The sequence below is a fragment of the Carlito syrichta genome, unplaced genomic scaffold, assembly GCF_000164805.1.
Source record: "Carlito syrichta isolate Samal-C Ts95f unplaced genomic scaffold, Tarsius_syrichta-2.0.1 Scaffold309858, whole genome shotgun sequence".
NCBI lineage: Eukaryota > Metazoa > Chordata > Mammalia > Primates > Tarsiidae > Carlito > Carlito syrichta.
The window spans coordinates 822,624-835,890 of NW_007253954.1; positions in this window are offsets into that span (position 1 = coordinate 822,624).

Genomic DNA, 13,267 nt, shown 5'->3' on the forward strand with positions numbered 1-13,267 from the left:
CGCACACACACACACACACACACACACACACACACACACACACACACCACTCACTTTCATATGCAATCATTGTTTGCATTTAACTTGTTCTAGATAACTCAGTAATCTCATAAACCATCAAAAACACCCATTCTGTCTAGCTAATTGATATTCTCACTGGAAAGGGTTTCTTTACTATCTTTTCATTTTAAATGGCTGCTGCTGTTCTGGAAAGACCTTATGAAAGGCCCTGCCTGAAACTAATTGTGGTCTATTAATTAGGAACCTGTGAGACCGTGGAGAGTCAGTTTAATTGACCATCTAAACAGGTGGGAGGAGGGGGAAAGACGCCAGGAGTTATTTTGCTGATCTTTCGAAATAATGTCTTTCAGTTCTGATTACAAGGTTTTGCTGGAGATACTAGGTTTTAGATAAGGGAGGAAATGAGATATCAACAGAGAGAAAGAATTTAAAGTTTGTAGCTTTTCATGTGCTTTCACGCAATAGGTTGGTGATTTTGCAACAATTGAGGCTGTGTACTGAGCCCAGGTTTGGGATTGTGCCATTTTACCATTTGTGAGCCATGTTATCTTGCCTGTCTGTGTTGCTTATTCTCTCCCAGCTTCAATTTCCTTATGTAGAAAATGGGGTTAACAATAATACGTACTTCACGAGATGTTTGAGGATTAAATTAAATGAGGCATATAAAAACATTTTCCAAACCAAAAAAGAACCACACAAATGTTAGTTCTTGTTATTATTTGCAATTTTTACAGAAAGATTATCTCAGAAATGTCAGGCCTAATTACAGAACAAGTTAATCAAAACCGATTTAAATAAAAAAATTCTTACTCTTAACAAGAGACTATTAGAAATTATATAGCATGCACATATTATCTCATTCTAATTTTTAAGTAGGAAAAATGTATTTTAAATGAAAAAAAATCAGAAATTCAAAGTTGAACGGTGCTGGTCCTTGACTTTTTCTCAGATCCATACCTTGTCCTTCCTCAGTTTTCCAACTGTCACTAGTATCTCAGAAAGCCTTTTTCAGGCTTCCCAGCAGAAAGAGGCACTGCTAGGAGATTACAAGAAGGAGGAAGAAGCTAGGGTATTTCTTCACCTCTGCAGAAGTGATGTTTCTGGCAGTGGCAGCACCATTTCTCCTGTTAGACAGGTCTGTCATGGTTCCAGTTTCTTCCAGGTCAGCCTGGCCTTGATTAACACCTCCTTCTCCCTTTGTCCCTCCAGCCTTGGGGTGGAGATAGCTACCTGCTGTTGTTAATCTCTGGGTTTCGTGTTTGGCTTCTCAGATCTTCCTTCTATCACAAGTGTGACCAATTACCTGTACTATATTGTCCCTGTTTTAGATACTATTCAGAATGGATTGTTTTCTTGGTGGAACACTTTAACTGATATACATATGTTTTAGTTAAAAAGTTATTTTAGGGACAGGCAGCAAAAACTTTATATGGCTGGTTTATGCAAAACAAAGAAAATAGTAGGATTTAGTCAAAGGGTTAAACAACCAAGGTTCAGGAAGAAGAGGAAGCAGTCAGCTCCTGGAACCTAAACAGTGGTGGTTTTCAGACCTTCTCTCCAGAGCACTACTCTGTAGTGCTCAGACTCGGTGCCTCTAATCCAAATCTCAAATTCCTGAGAGAAGCTGATTGTCATCTCGGTGAGGATCCCTAATTAATTACATATAGCTGTAGCTCTTAAAATATAGTCCCCAGATCAGGAATATCAGTATCACCTGAGAACTTGCTAGAAATGCAAATATTCAGGCCCCACCCACATATCTACTGGAAAACAAACTTGAGGGATGGGTCCCTCCACCTGTGTTTAACCAGTCCTCCAGCTGATTCTGAGCACATGAAAGTTTTCGAACCACTGATCTATGACAAAGATAACAAGATCACATGACTCAGATTTGATCACTCAAGTCCTATCTTTATGTGTCTGGGAGTCTTCCCAGCAAGGAGGTAGTGTGAATCTGGCAACTACCCCAAGAGGTGTCAGTAAAACTGGTAAATCTGTCAGGGTCCTAATGGTAAACTTGGTTCTTCCTGAGGGAGAGGACTGTAGCATTCTGAGCCAACTATTCAATTTAGTCACTGAAAAGGCACTTGGGAAAGATTCATTTCACTGTGTTTAATTGAGAGCTCAGAAAAACTGAAAAACCGCCTCCAGGACACGACAAAGAAGATGGAATCATATAGAAATGTGAGAACGACAAAGGAGATGGAATCATATAGAAATGTGAGAACAGTGACAATGGTAAGATTAGGCACAATAAGAAGGGAGGTAAAAAATAGCTCTAGCCACTGAAAACTCTTTCCAGACCAGTCTCATCTGCAAAGCTCCTTGGAATTCAGAAACAGAAACTCTACATTGGCATATCTTAGCTGCTCTTCCTGTATCTGTTTCTTTATAACTAGCTTACTCTTAGCCAGTCTACGAGAACTGCACTGTTCAATTCTGTAGCCACTGGCCCCATGTGGCTACTTTAATTTAAATTCAATAAAATCCTAAAGTCCAGTTCCTCGGTCACAGTAGCCATATTTTAAGTGCTCAATAGCTGCAATGGCTATTGTAGTGAACACCACAGATAAGAGTATTCCCATGATTTCAGAAAGTTCTACTGGACAAATCTGCTGTGTGCTCTCTTATTCATGAATTTTTAGATTCTGTTCATGGTGAAGTTCATTTTCTTTTCTTCATCTTTCCCTGGTCAAGAGAGAGAGAAAGAAAGAGAAAATCTATTAGTTCTATTTTATCATTTGAAGCTAAATTATACTATAAGTCATGAAAAAGGCAGATAGTCCAACAGAAAAGTGGCCAAAAATCCTGAACAGGCACTACACACACAAGCATATACAAATAGTTCATAAATATATGAAAAGGTGCTCAAATTCATTAGTCTTCAGGGAAATGTAAATAAAGACTACAATGGAATACTACTGCTACATCACAGTGGTTAAAATTAAAAGGACCAACTATACTAAGGATTGGCAAAGATGAGAAGCAACTTAAAGCTAGGCATGGTAGCTCACACCTGTAATCCTAGCACTTTGGTAGGACGAGGCCAGAAGATTGCTTGAGCCCAGGAGTTTGAGACCAACTGGGGCAAGACATGGTCTCTACAACAAATCAAAATCTTAGCCGGGCCTAGTGGTGCATGGCTGTAGTCGCAGCTACTCTGGAGGCTGAGGCAAAAGCATCACCTAAGTCCAGGAGATTGAGGCTGTGGTGAGCTGTAATGGTGCCACTGCACTCTAGTCTGAGTGACAGAGTGAGACTCTGATGCAAGAAAGAAGGAGAAGAAGAAACATAAATTTTACATTGCTGGTGATACTACAGAGGTATAACTGCTTTGAAAAAATCTTTGATAATATTTACTAGGAGTGAACATACATATCCTTTATGGCCTAGTAATTTCACTTCTAGCAATATACCCAAGAGAATCATGTATATATGTCCATCAAAAGACTATTTGAATGTTCATACTTATGCTATTCACTGTAGCCTAAGGTTGCCGTGCAATATTTAGGATATATTTATACTAAAAATATTATTTGTTGTTTGTCTGAAATTCAAGTTTAACTGGGCATTGTGTATTATTATTTGCTAAGGCTGGCAACCCTCTGATAGCCCCAAACTAGAATCAAGATAATTGCTTATTAACATTAGAGTAGGTGGCTGGGACTCAGAGGCTCAGCCTGTAATCCCAGCACTTTGGGAGGCCTAGGCAAGTGGATTACCTGAGTCTGTGAGTTCGAGACCAGCCCAGGCAACTTGGTGAGACCTCATCTCTAAAATAAATCAAAAATTAGTCAGACATGGTGGCACGCACCTGTAACTCTGGCTACTTGGGAGGCTGAGGCGGAAGGATCGCTGGAGCCCAGCAGGTCAATGCAGGGGTGGCCGTGAGTATGCCACTGCACTCCAGCATAGGCGATGGAGTGAGACTCCAACTCAAAAAAAAAAAAAAAATTAGAGTGGGTAAATAGATTGTGGCATAGGTACATAATTAATGTTATGTAGCAGAAGTCAGCAAACTTTTCTGTAGTGACTAGAGAGTGAATATTTTAGGCTTTGTGGGTCATATGATCTCTGTTACAACTACTCAACTCTGTCATGGTAACATGAAAGCAGTCATGAACATAAAGGAATGAGTATGACTGTGTGCCAATAAAACTTTATTTACAAAAAACAGTCTCCTGACTTACAAATCATAGTTTGCCCATTCCTGTTTTCTGGCTATGAGAATTAACAAGTCATGTCTACATGTAAAAATGTGAATGAACCTCACAAAAATAGCATTGCATAGAAAGCATATATAGACCAGGTGTGGTGGCTCACACCTCTAACCCTAGCCTTTGGGAGGCCAAGGCAGAAGGATTGCTTGAGCTCAAGAGTTCAAAATCAGCCTGGGCAACACAGGGAGACCTCATCTCTACAACAGCAACAACAACAACAAAAATTTAGCTGCATGTGGTGGCACATGCCTGTAGTCCCAGCTCCTCAGGCAGCTGAGATGGAAGGATTGCTTAAACCCAGGAGCTCAAGACTGTGGTGAGCCATGATGGTACCACTGCACTCCAGCCTGGGTGACAGAGTGAAACATCAACTTAAAAAAAAAAAGGAAAAGTATATATATTCTATCATTGCATTTACATACACTTTTTTTTCTTTTCTTTTTTTTTCAAGTTGGAGTCTCACTCTGTCGCCCAGACTGGAGTGCAGTGGCCGCTCCCAGCCACTGCAGCCTTGACCTGCTGGGCTCCGGCGATCCTTCCGCCTCAGCCTTCCAAGTAGCTGGAACTACAGGTGCGCGCTACCACGCCCGGCTAAATTTTTGATTTGTTGTAGAGATGAAGTCTCACCAAGTTGCCTAGGCGGGTCTCGAACCCGTGGGCTCAGGCAATCTACTCACCTTGGCCTCTCAAAGCATGGGTTTACAGGCTGAGCCATCGAGCCCGGCCTACATACAATTTTTAAAAGGGGTAAAATTTATGATAGTGTTAGAAGACATAAAAGCAGATACCTTTCAGGGAGAATAGAACAGAGCATGAGGGAGTTTTCTGGGGTGCTGGTATTGTTCCTTTTTTTTTTTTTCGGACTCTCACTCTGTAGTCAGTGGCAAGATCATAGCTAACACAGCCTCAACCTGCTGGGCTCGGGCAACCCTTACACCTCAGCCTTCTAAGAAGCTGCGACTATAGTGCTCGCCATCATACCAGCTAACTTTTTTATGTACTTTAGAGGTGAGGCCTTGCCAAGATGACCAAGCTGCTCTGGAACTCCTGGGCTCAGGCAATCCTCTCGCCTAGGCCTCCCAAAGTGCTGGGATTATAAGCACAATCCACTACGCCCAGCCTGTTCACAATTTTTTATCTGGGTGCTATTTATGTGGGTACTCGACTTTGTGAAAATTTATCATGCTATACACTTATGATTTGTGTATACTTATGTATGTACCTTTTATGAAAACAAAATACTTATATAGATTAAAAATGAGTCAGGCTTGGTGGCTCAGCCTGTAACCTCAGCACTTTGGGAGGCCAAGGCAAGTGGATTGCCTGAGCTCGTGGGTTCGAGACCAGCCCAGGCAACTGAGACCTCGTCTCTACAATAAATTTTTAAAAAATTAGCTGGGCATGGTAGTGCACTCCTATAGTTTCTACTACTTAAAAGGCTGAGGAGGAAGAATCACTGGAGTCCTACAGGTTGACGCTGGGGTGGCCGTGAGCATACCACTGCACTCCAGCCTGGGTGACAGAGTGAGACTTCAACTCAAAAAAAAATGAGGTCACACCTGTAATCCCAGCACTTTGGGAGGCAGAGACAAGAAGATTGCCTGAGTCCAGGGGTTCAAGACCAGCCTGGGCAATTTGGCAAGAACTCGTGTCTGCAATAAATCAAAAAAATTAAAGGGGCATGGTGGTATGCATCTGTGGTTCCAGCTACTTTGAAGGCTGAGGCAGAAGGATCTTCTGAGCCCAGCAGGTCAAGGCTGTGGTGGCTATGAGTAAGCCACTGCACTCCAGCCTGGGTGACAGAGTGAGATTCCTACACACAAAAAAATGAGGTCAAATGATCTTAATATCATTCTCATGAGAAATTATTTTATGTATTCTGCTTCCCAGGTTTTTTTCTAATTATAGCAATTTTTCTAATTATAGCAATTATGTTCTTTGTAGAGAATTTAGAAAATACTACTACTTAAGGTCATGAAAATCACCTATGAGACTGCAAAGCAGGGAGAAAAATGAGGTCTGACATATTAAGTTTGTGAACTGGTCACAAATTAAGTTTGTGAACTTGTCACTGTGCACTTTCATTGGCAGCACTGAACAAACAACTCAGTAAAGTTTCATAATCTTTGTATATCAGTGTCTCACAGCTGTGTTCATGTTAACATGTGGTGGTGTCTTGCTGAGTGGCATTCTTTACTGTTGTTGCATGTTTTTGCATGCCATCATGAGAATGTCGGAGTTTGAATGAGAGCAACAACAAAAATTAAATTTCTTGTTAAACTTGGCAAGAGCTAAATCAGGAACATGTTAGTCCAAGTTTATGAGGATAATGCCATGAATGGAAGTGCACAAATGCATTGAATGTTTTTCTGAGGGGAGAGAAAGTGTCACTGGTGAAGAGAGGTCAGGACGGCCAGTAACAAGCAGAATGACAAAAACACTGCAAAAATTTGCCGAGTTGTATGTCAATATTGTTGGCTGATTATGAGAAGCATAGCAGACCAAATAACCATTGATAGAGAAATAGTAGGAAAATCTTAACTGAAAATCTTGGCATGAGAAAGGTGTATACCAAAATGGTCCCAAAGAAGCTCTTGCATCACGACAATGCACCAGCTCACACAGCACTGTCCGTGAGGAAGTTTTTAGTCAATAAATTAATAACTGTGTTGGAACACCCTCCCTACTCACCTGATCTAGCACCCAGTGACTTTTTTCTTTACCTGAAGATAAGGGAAATATTGAAAAGAAGACATTTTGATGACATTCAGGACATCAAGGGTCATTCAATGACAGTTCTGATGGCCATTTCAGAAAAAGAGTTCCAGAATTGCTTTGATGGGTGGACTAGGCAATGGCATCAGTACATAACTCTCAAGGGGAGTACTTTGCAGGTGACTGTAGTGATCTCCGGCAATGAGGTATGTAGTACATTTTCTAGAATGAGTTTGTGAACTTAATTGTCAGACCTCATATGCTATGTATATTAGTTTGCTAGGGTTGTTGTAACAAAGTACCTGAAAAGTCCAAAATCAGTTCCTGTGGGACCTGGGCACAGTGGTTCATGCCAGTAATTCCTGCACTTTGGAACACCAAGGCAGGAGGATTGCTTGAGCCCAGGAGTACGAAACCAGCCTGGGCAACAAAGTGAAAACTTGTCTCTGAAAACAACAACAAAATTAGCCAGGTGGGGTGGCATGTGCCTGTAGTCCCAGCTACTCTGGAGACTGAGGCAGAAGTATTCCTGGAGCTCAGGAGTTCAAGGTTGTGGTGAACCATTGTCTTGGCACTGCACTTTTGCCTGGGGGAGAAAGTAAGATCTGACTCAAAAAAAAAAAAAAAAAAGCCCTGTGGTTAGGATTGATTGATTCTCAGGGCTATCAGGGATGGATGCACGGATGAATGGTTGGTTGGCTGGATGGGTCTTCTTGGCTTGTAGACCGCCATCTACTCTCTGTGTCTCATCACATTATCTTTCTTCTATACATGTCTCTGCAACCAAATTTCTCCTTTTTAATAAAGAGACTGATCATATTGGATAAGACTCACCTTAATGACTTCATTTTATTTTGGCTACCTCTCTAAAGATCCTGTTTCCATATAAAGTCACACTCTAAGATCCTGAGGGTTAGGACTTCAAATATGGTTCACCATATGAACTGAGAGCAGGATTGAGGGTATAAAGTTCAACCCATAATACTCGGTAAACCCAAATAAACTTTGTATGTTATAGTCACATAAACGTTAAAACAGTTGAACATCTGATTAGGAAATAAAGATTGAATTGAAAAACAGAAGATAACAACCTAAAACTTTTTTTTTTTTGAATTGGAGTCTTACTCTGTCGCCTAGGCTGGAGTGCAGTGGCACGCTCATGGTCACCCCAGTGTCGACCTGCTGGACTCTGGCAATCCTTCCGCCTCAGCATTTCAAGTAGCCGGAACTATAGGTGCGTGCTACCATGCCCCGCTAATTTTTGATTTATTGTAGAGACGATGTCTTGCCAAGTCGCTCGGGCTGGTCTCCAACCTGCAGACTCAGGCAATCTACTTGCCTTGGCCTCCCAAAGTCCTGCAATTACAGGCTGAGCCACCGAGTCCGTCCTAAAACTTCTCAATAGTAACAAAAACAAAACACATGCGATGCTTTCTGAACTAAGTGGAAGCCTTGATATTGACTATTTTGGGGTTTGAAGGCTGAAATCTTATCTCCAGGTCCACAGTCCTGTCACTCTTAATCAGGAATTCTCAGATGAAGACTCTACCAATCTCCCTTCCATTGGTAAAAATTCCCTGGCCATACATTTTAGACAAACCATCCTAAGTTAGCTTTCAAAATATCCCCTACTGAGGGTGTCATACAATTTTCATTTTCTTTTTCTCTTTAAACATCAAATCTCTGCATGGGCTCTTTCACCCTAAAATGGGCAGTCCATGTGTGGCAAAGCCTTGTCTACAAGTAAAAGATGGGCTGAGTATTTCTCTCAGTGGAGAGACAAAAAATTCTGTTTATTCTTTTGGTTTTTGTAAATTTCTTTGCTGGGAATTATTCTGGCAGATATATTTTCCTTTGTGGCAGAAACATTACAGTGTGTAGGATTTATGTAAGAGGCCTGTTTCACAGCAGGTTGTACTAACGCTTAGAAACTGGATTTGAAGATTAGGGACAACTTTAGTCCTGTATTACATGAGAACCTTGTGATGTGGAATTTCTCATGGAAAGCCACACTTCAATACAATATGTCATGGCATATTATCTTTGAGAGTATTTTCTCTTCACCAAACTGTGATTATAACCTTTTCTCTCGGGTTGTCTGTGCCCTCTCCCTATGTCTCAAGCTCCTAAAATAATATTTTTGGTTGTCAGAAGACTAACCACCCAGTTAATGGGGAAAGGGAGATATTGGAACGTTTTTTCTGGCTTCACTTTCCTGCAAGTGACAGGTTTTCTTCTCTGGGATTTATATTATTGTTTTAGAAAATTATACTCATTTAAATCTAAACATAGTTAAAGCAAGCCAAAAAGAATCTCTACTTTTCACACGTGTGTAGCAGTGATTCTGAGTAACAGGGACTTCTCCCTCTTGACTTATGCATGCAAGTTAACTATGCCTGAAACTACACTACCTCTGGCTACAAGCCCACTCGAATTTGCAAATTGTGTAGCTTTGAGTTAGGTCAATGCTAGAATGGGAACCTTTAATGAAAACCCAGATATTTCAGAGATGGATACATGATTTTAAGTAAGTCTGATTGTGTCCAATTCACCAGTGGCAGATCCTTACAGCCATCATTTCAGGAAACCTTTTCACAAAGCACATCCCACTTAACCATGGTGGTGAGGTGTTCTTTGTTCAAGGCAGATCTACATCTGTGGTATGCTGGGACCGTATGACATTGCCTCATGAAAACTTATTATCAAATTTCAGAAATTTTGTTTCGGTTTTTGAGTAGAAAGTCTCATTGTGTTGCCAGGTTGGAGTGCAGTGGCATGCTCATGGCCACTGCAGTCTCTGCCCGCTGGGCTCAGGCTATCCTTCCTCCTCAGCCTTCCAAGTAGCTGGAACTACAGGCATGTGCCACCACCATGCCTGGCTAATTGTTTGATTAATTGTAGAGACACGGTCTCATCAATATGCTGAGGCTGGTCTCAAACCCCTGGATTCAGGCAATCCTCTCACCTCCACCTCCCAAAGTGCCAGGATTGCAGGCATGAGCTACTGCGCCTGGCTTTCATGACTATTGTGAGCCAGTTGTTAAACACAACCAACATTAAAAATGATGCTGGGCATGGTACCTCATGCCTGTAATCACAGCATTTTGGGAAGCCAAGGTGGGAGGATCCTTGAGACCGGAGTTTGAGACCAGCCTGGGCAACACAGTGAGACTTCTGTCTCTATAAAATAAAATAATATAAATAAAAATTAAATTAAATTATATTACTTACAGTTAAATAAATTATATTGAAAACAAAGCTAATAAATACTCAAAACTCATTACTTGTTTCTTTCTTTCACTCTTCCTTTCTTACTTTCTTTCTCTCCCTCTTTCTGTCTTTCTCTCTTTCTTTCTTAAAGGGTCTCGCTCTGTTGCCCAGGCTGGAATACAGTAGTGTAATAATAGCTCATTTGCAGCTTCGAACTCCTAGGCTCAAGCAGTTTTCCTGCCTCAGCCTACTGAGTAGCTGGGACTATAAGCGCATGCCACCATGCCTGGCTTTATCACTTGTTAATTGTTACTACATTTTGCTTCTTGCTCTTAAAGTTCCCTCCAATCTGAACGGTTGGAATGCTATGTTATGATGTGCTCCAGTGCATCTCTTTCCAACTCTACATTCAGTGACACCAACTGGTTAACAAGAAATCAATCATGGTGGGAGGATTTACAACACAGAAATCTGCAGATGCCATGAATTAGGGCTTCCCTCACAGATCCAGTTGTTCGAGATTTACTGGCATCCCCATCCTCTTGCATCTGTAATAGAAGAGAATAACCTCCTCTAACCGCTATGCAATGCTTTGCATTTTTCTCTTGTGACTTCATTTTGCTGTTGGATTCTAAAAATGGAGATTGTAAGCATGTGTCATTGAACCCAACTTGGGCAGAAGTAGGTGTAGCATTCGCTCATGAGCCAAAAAGAGCCCAGTTCCTTCTTGGGTTCAAAAGCTGATCATTTTCCCTCAAACAGGAAAGAGGAATTTGATGATAGGTGTAGTAGGGAGTAGTGGTTTTGAACCAGGAAGAGAAGGAAGTCAGCCTGGGGCTGTGATAGGTGTCAGATGAAATGCAGAGAACATGCCGGAATTACAGCCCTGAGGTTACATGACCACACAGCAACTTAGAACAGGGCCCCCAAATGCTTCCTTAAAAATGTTCTCATGACTCTACAAATAATGATAAAAATAATCTTAAAAAGACAGTATAGAACACTTTTATGAAATAAAATGTTTTTATATAAAGGACTGCTCTTTATTCTGGCATCATAGATTAATTATGGCAAGAGTAACAAAAACAACTTTATTAAAGCCTGAGGCTATTAGAAGGTTGCAAACTATATATAGTCATCCACCACATAGCAATGGATTGCAAGATGATAGTGATCCCACAAGGGAATAATACTGTATTTTTACGGTACCTTTTCTGTTTAGTTACACAAATACTTACCATTGTGTTACAATTGCCTATGGTATTCAGTACAGTGACATGCTGTCCAGGCTTGTAGTCTAGGAGCAATAGGCTATACCATCTATACTATCTAGGTTTGTGTATCACTCTATGATGCTTCCACAGCAACAAAATTGCCTAAAGACATATTTCTCAGGACATATTCCATTGCTAAGTGATGCATGACTATGTAGGGGTAGTTTATGTGTTAAGAATTATTTTGCCCAAAAGTAATTTTTGTGCCCATTTCCCTTGCTTGTAGTAGAGGAAACTTCTTTTTTAAAAAAATCTATGGAACGGGGAGACACCTCTTATCAACAAGAGTGCCTGGACAGAGCATATTTGTCTACCTTAACTGTACCCCACAATATCATTTTAAAAATTGATTAAAATAAAAAATAGAAAAAAAATCGATGCTATAAATAGTGATCAAGTTCCTAGGCTAGACCACAAAAGCAAATGCATCCCAGAAGAGAATTGAGTCACGGTACTGATCTTGTTAGCCTGAGGTCTAACGGTGGGGGAGGAACCAGTCCTTGCAGGAATGAAAGATGAGAGAGAGGAAAGAACCTACCTTTTCTCTCTTCTAAGCCAGTTGATGGTGCCCTGGGAAAATCTGATTCAGCTGAAGTTTGTCCTCATCATTCCCTACACCTTATTGATGCCTCACTCTCTCAGTAGCTGGTCTACCCTCCCACAAAACCTCATTCCCTCATGGTACGCTGCACTCCATCATGACACCTTTGCAGGTCTGTCTGAACTTCTAAAGTGTTCAGGCTCCAAAAATTACTTGATCCCACCTCCCTTCAGTCAGCCCATCCATCCATTATTCAACAAAGCCTGTCAGGTGTCATTGAACAAATTTACACAATTGTGTAAATGACTCCTAATTTTCCAGAATCATTTGAATTTTTAGGAATCTTATAAACACAAACTATCTGTAATTGGCAGTATATTGGGAAATTACAAAAACAAACAAGCAGGGCATGATGGCTCACTCCTGTAATCCCAGTACTTTGGGAGGCTGAGGCAGAAGTTGAGCCCAGGAGCTTAAGACCAGCCTGGGCAACATAGTGAATGCTTGCCTGTACAAAAATAAAAATATAAACCAGGTGTGGTGGCATATGCCTATAGTCCCAGCTACTCAGGAGAATGTAGTGAAAGGATCACCTGAGCCCAAGTCAAGGTTGCAATGAGCTGTAATGGTGCCACTGCACTCCAGCCTGGGTGACAGTGAGACACTGACTCAAAAACAAAACAAAACAAAATAAAAATAAAAAAATTACCAACCGGGCTTGGTGGCTCAGCCTGTAATCCCGCGCCTTCGGGAGACTGAGGTGAGTGGATTGCCTGAGCCCGCGGATTCAAGACCCGCCTGGGCAACTTGGCGAGACCTCATCTCTACAATAAATCAAAAAATCAGCCGGGCTGGTAGCGCGCGCCTGTAGTTCCAGCTACTTGGAAGGCTGAGGCAGAAGGATCGCCAGAGCCCAGCAGGTCGAGGCTGCGGTGGCCGGGAGTGGCCACCGCACTCCAGTCTGGGCGACAGAGTGAGACTTCAACTCAAAAATAAATAAATAAAATAAAATAAAAAAATTCCCAAAACACATGAGGTAGAGTAAGAGTTTGGGGGGAAAGAGTAAAGAGTTTTGGAATAGGAAGGAACAGGGCAAGTTGCACAAAGGCACACCATTAGTGAATTGTTTTATCCTTCAAACTGTGTTTGTGATTTTCACAAACCCCTCCCTTTGACTCACAGATTTTCCTACACTAGCCAAAGCTGGATTTTAGTTAATCCTTGTTTTGATAATTGCCCACTGGTACAAGTAGTCCCAGAATAACACATGTCTTAAGATTAAATAT